Source organism: Myripristis murdjan, chromosome 14, assembly GCF_902150065.1.
Source record: "Myripristis murdjan chromosome 14, fMyrMur1.1, whole genome shotgun sequence".
Taxonomy (NCBI): domain Eukaryota; kingdom Metazoa; phylum Chordata; class Actinopteri; order Holocentriformes; family Holocentridae; genus Myripristis; species Myripristis murdjan.
The window spans coordinates 31,609,867-31,617,916 of NC_043993.1; positions in this window are offsets into that span (position 1 = coordinate 31,609,867).

An 8,050-nucleotide genomic window follows, 5' to 3' on the forward strand; every position below is an offset into this window, starting at 1 on the left:
GCAAAGCTAGGTCTACTAGATAAGGCCGCATCCAACATTTTTGTTTGCTTGTGTTTTGGGATGATTTCTTTTACACTGCCTCTCTGAGTCCCACTACAATGGAGTATGTCTGTTATCTGTGCATCAGGCCTTAACTAACATTAATTTTCCTGCCGATGCGGTGTCCTCAGTGATTGTGCACAGTCGTGGCCTTGATAAGGAGAACCACATGGAAATGCAGAGACGTGCCGCGAACCGAGGGCCCGTGCCAGTTCTGCTCCACTCCATTTCTATGGCACTGCCCTTGATGCCAGTGGTAAGGAAAAAGGAATGCACTTACAGTCTCCAAAGTCAGTGCAGCCAGCTTTATTTTTTTTTTCTGCCTAGCAACATCTCTGCAGCCGGCAGCACCGACAGTTTGCACCTAGCTGAAACACAAAGACTGAACACTCGCTTTTTATACGGGCAAACATCACAGGGAAAGAGTTTTTGACTGAACTGTCAAAATAAGAAAATCCACTGGCAATAAAGAATAAAAAAAAACACAGACTGAAGGAAAAGTGGGTACAACAAAATGGTCAATTACATCACTTCATTATAAAATGGTATGCAATGAACATCACAGATTTGATATACAACAGTGGGACAGGATTGGTGGGGTTTTTCCTGTAAAGGGATAGTTCACCCATTTGAAAAATGTGAGATTATCTCACACCCTCCACCCAACCCCCCTGTTGCTGTTATGTAGGACAGTAGTGGTGCTGATCTTCCTCTCTTTGTTACTGAGTGCTGGATACTGGCTGGATGCTCCAGATGCTAACTGTTAGCCTCCTGCCATTGAAGATGACTTCCCCCCGGCTAATATTCTTATAAATAACGGCCTTAATCCACTCAAAAAAGGTTTCAACTCACTTGGGAGGAAGATAGCACCACTGCTGCCCTTTATTACAGCCGGGGGGAGTACGTGAAATAATATCACAATTTTTCAAAACGGGTGAAATATTCTTTTTTTTTTTTTTTTAAAGGGCTTCAGAATAGGCCACGTCGAGGGAGGGAGTGCTTCTCCTGGGAAGTCAGTCAGAAGGAGCCGGTCCAACGAAAGGGAACACACCAAAGTTTGCAGAATATCAGTACTCTTGTCACACAGGAAGCAAGCACAATTGAAATGCAGGGCTGGGGGAGGAGGGGCAGTGAGGTCAGCCCGGTCAGCCAGCCAAGAAAAGGGGAAAAAAAGCACACAGGGCTGGCAAAAAAACTGAAAAGAAAAATGGCAGAGGACAACGGAGAGGAGCAAATGACAAGCTGTTAATACGCAGTGATAAGGGCAGTTTAAAGGAACAGTCAAGAAAAAGCAGTAGAAAATGGTGGATATTATTTATGATTACAGGATAGAATGGCTTGGAGTTAAAAAAAAAAAAAAAAAAAAGGAAAAAAAAAAAAGCAGCACTGTGGTTTGAGAACCAATTAAGTCCAGGCCAAGGCGGGAGAAGATTGGCAGACCCATCCAAGAAAAAAGGCGGCTTGCAGAGCGATGGAAAGGAAGGCGACAGAGCGTGAGAGAGAAGGGGGATCGGCTGTCCTGCATAGAAACGTGAGGATTGGGCCGGCGGCTTTGAGGAGGGGCAGAAAACCCTGGCCAGCACCAGAGGAAAGAAACAACAAGCTGGGACTGCTTTCTGCAAAGAGCCGTCCAATGTTGCTCAGTAAAGAGAACCGTGGCAGCCTCAAGGTGATAGATCAGGGGCTGGAAGACTGATAGGAGAGGTTCGCAGAGATAAGGCAATGTACTGGCAGATAGGGCCGCTCTGAAACTCTGATATCCCAAAAGGTGGAGGGAAATAGACCAACAGCAACAAATGAGATGAGCTACAAAATATAGTCATCATCTAGTCCCCATTGAGGAAATTTAATGTCTCTTTTGTTATCATTTTCCTATTTGAAATGGAAAGTAGATCCGTCTGGAAACTGGAGGAAATAATGAGAGCACTTTCATGAATAATTGTAATTACATTTTTAAAAATTGGCACCAGAACTTGTTTTTTTTTTTTCTTTCTTTTTTTTTTAGATTGATGTAATCCTCTTTGTTTGTGAGCCTGATGTGCTTCCTAACATTGGAAGAGATTTTGGTTTGGGGTTCAGGTACTCATCAGAGGCCGTCACAATAAAAGCACAAAAGGAAGAGATAAATTAACTGAGGCAACGAGCTGGAATACCTCACCATCTTCGCTGTCCTCCTGCCCATCTTCATCCTCCTCCTCCTCCTCCTCCTCCTCCCTGGTGTTGACTGCGTGGTGTTTGGGTTTGTCTTGCGTGTCGTGCAGGTCCTGTCATGTCCAGCTGGCGTTTGCCACCACGACCACACGCTCCCGTCTCCTGCCTCATCAGCCCGGCCGCGCCTCCTCCTGCCCCGGCTGCTCTTCATCACTCATTAGTCCCCAGCAGCACAGACACCAGTCGCCTTCCTGTTTGTTTCTGCCACATCTGCCAAGCTTTCTTGTGTTTTCTGTTTTAATATGTCGCTGTGTGTGACCCTTTACTCTTCTGTGTCAGACCTCCGAGGGTGTGGGACATGTTCAACCTCATTTCTGGGACCTGTCCCATCTCTCTCTGGCACTGTTAAATTGTAGAGTCCACTTATAAAATAGTTTCCCCACTGTCCCACCTCATCTCTATTGCATCTTTTTTCTCTCTTTTATTCAAATGCTTGTGAGAGGTGTCTGAATTTCTTTAATATATATATAGAGAGAGAGAATAAAAAGGTGATGAGCAAATGACTCAAAAATCAAAAAGAAATTTGTAAAAAGTTACAAGAAAATTACAAGAAAATGACAAAGTGAAGAGGAGAAAAACAGATAATTGGAAAAACTGATGAAAAATGAAAATGAAATTCTACATTATATATTATAATCATTATAAATATATATTTGAAATTAAATTACAAGAAAATTACATGAGAGCGAAAACAAATAAAGTGAATTTACAAATTTTGGTAGTAATTTTAATAATTAAAATTATTATCATTTTAATTTTATAGTAATGTAATACATTTAATTGTAAATATTTAAATGTAATAATTATAAATATAGTTTTCCAGTTTATTTATTTATTTTCTTTTATCTGATTTTTTTTATTTTATTTTGTTTTGCAGATATTTTGGCAATTTTTTGTAATTTTTTTTTTTTGTCATTTGTTTTACTTGATTAATTTTGTAATAACTTTGTGGTAAACTATCTGAATTGTTGGGGGGTTTCATATACACAATAAATGTGACCCAAAGCTGATTTATTGTCCTGTCTGGTTTGTCTTTGTGTGTGTTGTTTTTCCACTGAGTGACACACTGAGCGTCACAGCTCTGCCTCCGAGTCTGAGTATCTGGGTCCAAATGTGCCGGCCACAGTTTGACCTGACTTGGCCCCAGGCTGGGTCTGCCGAGCAGGACGACTACACACACTGGGTCTGGACCTCGCTGAGGCCTCAGGCTCCGTGCCAGTTAACTTAATGTGGGCGACTTGATTTTTGTTCTCCGAATTCCAACAATTATTAAAAACTCTTCATGGCGTCGTGGTCGCTCCACAGTCTGATGTGCTCACTGTGTAACCACGACATGGCATGTGACCGCCCCACCCTCCATTGTAGATATCTGCACTCGCTACTAAAATCTTTTTTCAAAGTTTTCAACAGCATGGCAGCATCATGGAAGGCTTTTTCATAGCAGCCATATTGACATTAAACAGCAGGTAAATACAGGTGTTACTAAGGACACTAACCAAGGCTTTTTTCCATTTAAGTGTATCAGGCCTTTAAAGTGAGCCAGCATGCACAACACCAAGACCTCGGCTCTGTTTGACCTAAATGGAACAGAACCTAGTAACACCTGTGTTTACCTGCTATTATATGATCAAAATCAAAATGTCTGCAGTGAGAAAGGTCCGTTTCCCCTCTAGCACTCACTGTGGGAATGGAGGCACAAAAGCAACTTCTATGAAAAAATTGCTGAGCGGATTATCGATAATCTCAGTTGGGTCCGGGTGAAAGTAAGTCCAGGATCATGGGGGTCCACCCTGTTTTCCCAAGCCCTTGTATGTTTCATCACTGTGGTCATTTTAAACTGAAAAAAAAAAAAAAAGTTCCCCAAACTGTCATTCTTTCAGACTGAATACAGCCCCACAATCCTTCAATCGAATGTTCCCTTATCATAGAAAGATTAATTCCCATTCCTCTGTGCAGTAAATAATATGAAATGGTCTTTATGTTAAAGCTGGTTACAGCAATATTTACCCATTCAAACACATAAAACATTTACAAAGTTGGCTTTAGCACTGATATGAAACATTAGAAACATACACAACGCTATGGGGACTGATAGAAAAATATTATCTGTAATGTCTGTGTCCTCTGGCATATCAGGTTATGTTGAGTAAATGTTATGTTAAATGGCGCTTGAAAAATAAAACACACTGAGGGAACCTACAGGGCCCTGAGAACACAGACACAGTCCTGGAGCATGTCCACTGTTAAAGGTAAACCAGCAAACCAAATATTAGATGAGGAAGCAAGTCACTAAAGCAAGTCATTGCCTGTCTGTATTTTTCTAAACCAGTCACTGTTGTCTTGACCAGGGCTGCTGCTGCGTTCAGTACAGATTGCATAAGCACACATCATATTATGTGTTAAAACATAAAAAAAATACTTTTATAACAATTCAATTCTTATCATTAACGATGATGGCTGGCATGTTTGATGTTGTCACTGACATCAGGTTGGATTAATCGGAGCTCTGAAATGACACCCGAATTTCCGACCTGTAATTTCCCCGTTTGATGCCGTTTGATTCATTTTTTTTTGATGATGATGTTGATGATGACAGTTTATTTTGGTCTCAGTTACAATCCATTGGCATTTTCAGAGACTAATAAATTTGTTTTTCAGAGTCCGAAAAGGTGTAGGCTCAAGCCAAGGCTTATTGTGCCTACCCTTTTTACATATGTCTTAAATTATGAACAAAATAATTGCAATATCATAAGATGTCATGACATATCAGAAAACAATAGGAAATTCAGACAAACACAAGAAAAGCGAAATCAAAAGATCAGTAAGTACATATTATTTTGATTATAATTATAATAATGATCTATAGTTATCTATTACCATGGATTTATACATTTTTTTTTTTTAAATTGACTGATTGAGCTGCAGAGTTTTAATTCATTGTCCAAATTGTTTCATAAAGATATCCCTTTAACTGATACACAGTTGCTTTTGATGGTAGTTCTTATTTTGGTGTTTTTAAACATTCATATATCCCTTAAATTATTATTTTTAACAACTAGGAGCTAATTTTTTCTTTCTAAGTTGTCTTGGGCTGCCTCGACTTGTTCTCGACTAGAAACTACAGAGGCCAATGAGCTTCTGTGTTCAGAAACAGTCTAAGTGCAGCTTTGAATAAGAAAGGGCTGTTCAAACAGGCTGTATCCAGTCTGACGGAGGCATTTAAATGAGTGAAAATAAAACTGGAAATGACACTATCCACTAAATGACCTAATGTAATAGTGAGACCAAAGAGATCGGCCTATATCAGCATTACCAGTCTAAAATATTGATATTGAGCTCATTGTCGGTCGTCACATTTGCTTGTTATGTACCTGACAAAGCTGCTCTGGTGTGTTAACGTAGGTGCTAATATATGGCAAGCGGCTTTAACATTTAATAGCTAGACTGGATATGTATTGCAGATACCCATAATTCAATTCTCTCTAGTCAAAAATAGCATTTCAGATTTCTACAATGTCATTCTTCCCAGGACAAATGACGTCATGGGGTTTCTCTTTACAAATATCCAGATATCTGCAGTTTAATTCCAGGTCAAGACATCTTTAATTCAAAATATCTGCGTTGTCCATTTTAGATATCTTGAATCAAGTGTAATTTGTCAGAATGACGTTGAAGACATCTTGACCTGGATTTATGATTAGTCATAATTTAATTGGCGATATCTGAAAGCTGAATTACAACCAGTCAAAATTTAATTGTAGACAGTTCACATTATGGACATCTGCAGACGAATTGTGGATATCTAAACATGAAAGGCACAAGTGACATCATTTGCCCTAGGACGACCGACTTTGTAGATATTAAATATTCAGTTTGACTAATCAAAACTGAATTACAGATATTTTGAACTGTCATTTTGACCAGTCACAATGATATAATGGATATCTAGAATGAAAAATCAGACTAGTCACATTGTCATTACGACTAGTCAAAATGACAATGTTCATATCAGTATGTCTGATCTGATATCTGTTAATTCCAGATAGTCAAACTTAGCTGTTAGATGATAAAACAACCTGCCAAAGCTAGTGTAGTGATTACTTGGAATGGATATTACAGCAGTGAGAGAGAAACCTGTGACTAGAATAGGCATTTTTAAACATCCACTAATTGCACTAATTTCCAGTGAAATAAACAAAAAGTGAACTTACCTCCTCATTTTTTCCTGTAAGATCCCTAATACCCTCACATCTGTGAATCCTGAGCTGCTACTTCGTGGTGTTTAGTTCAGAGAGGACAAATATGAAAAGTTTTTGTGTTTCCTTATTATATTTGTTTGTCTTTACATGTCTGTTGTCACTCTTTAAAAAAAAAATAGTTGGCACATATTTCTGTTTTCAGTAAATTACTGCATCAGTTATGCTTAATGTACATTTTCCTGTCCTCATCCTGCATGATCCGTGAGGTAAAACTACCAACACAGAGCTCTTTGTTATTCTTTCAGTTATTATTGCTTACTGAAATATCAGGACAAGTCATATTTACTCATCGTCAGCTTGAAAATAGGAGCTTATAAGGAGCACTTGAAGGTAGCATTCTTCTTCTTGTCGTCTTGGGCCGCCTCCTCCTCTTCTTCTTTATCACAAATCGGAGGCAGAGACGATCCCTCTCAGCAGTGTTGCTGCCCTCAGCTGGAAGTCCATAAACACAACGCTACCACTTCCTCACAGCAGAACGGAGGCACACAAGAGGACAATCGACAATCCAGTGTGAATCTAACCCCGTCCTTGTGATAATGCAGGCTTAGTGCTATCGAGCAGCTGCCAGGGCCTCCTCAGCAAAACGAGGAGCCGTTTTATTTCACTAACTTGAAACTGTTATGAAAGAAAAACAATGTGTGAGTGATAATCTCACCTCTGTGATTCGATGTCAGCGTTCAAGTATGCCATTTAAACAAGTGAATACTTAGAGGTGCACGATGCAAAATCACCAAGGCTTGACTGAAGTGAGGACCCTTTACACTCTGCTGACAAAAAAAACAACAGAATCAGGATGTGAGTGGATGGATGAGTCTCAAAAATTAAAATTGCATGCTCACTCCATGTTTTTTTGCCAGCCGTGTCTCATCATTTGTAGTTTCACATCGTGCACCTTGAACACAAACCGAGTATCTTTTCAAAACGCTGCTATGGTCCACACTTACCTCCACCTCCTTCTCCAGCAAACAAACCTACTACCACTCAACCTGAGCTGATGAAACTCCTTATTTTAGCAGTTCCAAAAGTTTCCTAGCCGCATTTATCGACCTAAACCGACTTCAGCATAATGTGCAATTCTTCAAAGCGGAGAAACTGCAAATTCAATTATGAAGATGAGGCGCTGGCGGACAAGCTTCGGCAAGGCATGTCGGCCGAGGACACAATATCATGTTTCTTTCGGTCTTATCTGCTTTTCTTTATGTCTCATTATCATTGTCCATCACGGTCTGTTTTATTGTTTTGTCCCTGCGCCTTGGTTTTTCATATTTTTCATTCATTAAGGTGGGCCCTTTCCCCGTGAAGCCCTGAGGTACATGCTTGGTGATAATGTGAAAAGTTACAGAAATAAATTGTGTATATAAAGTGTGTGACCCACATACATATGGGCTGCACATTATATCACCCAGGCAACTGCACACGACAGGAATAGGCTGAGGGATCGAACATGCGGTTCACAGGGTTCAGTATACACGGCGGAACAAAGATTATATGGAATATCAAAGATCCTAATAAACTATACTATCTAATTTTTATGCAGTGGG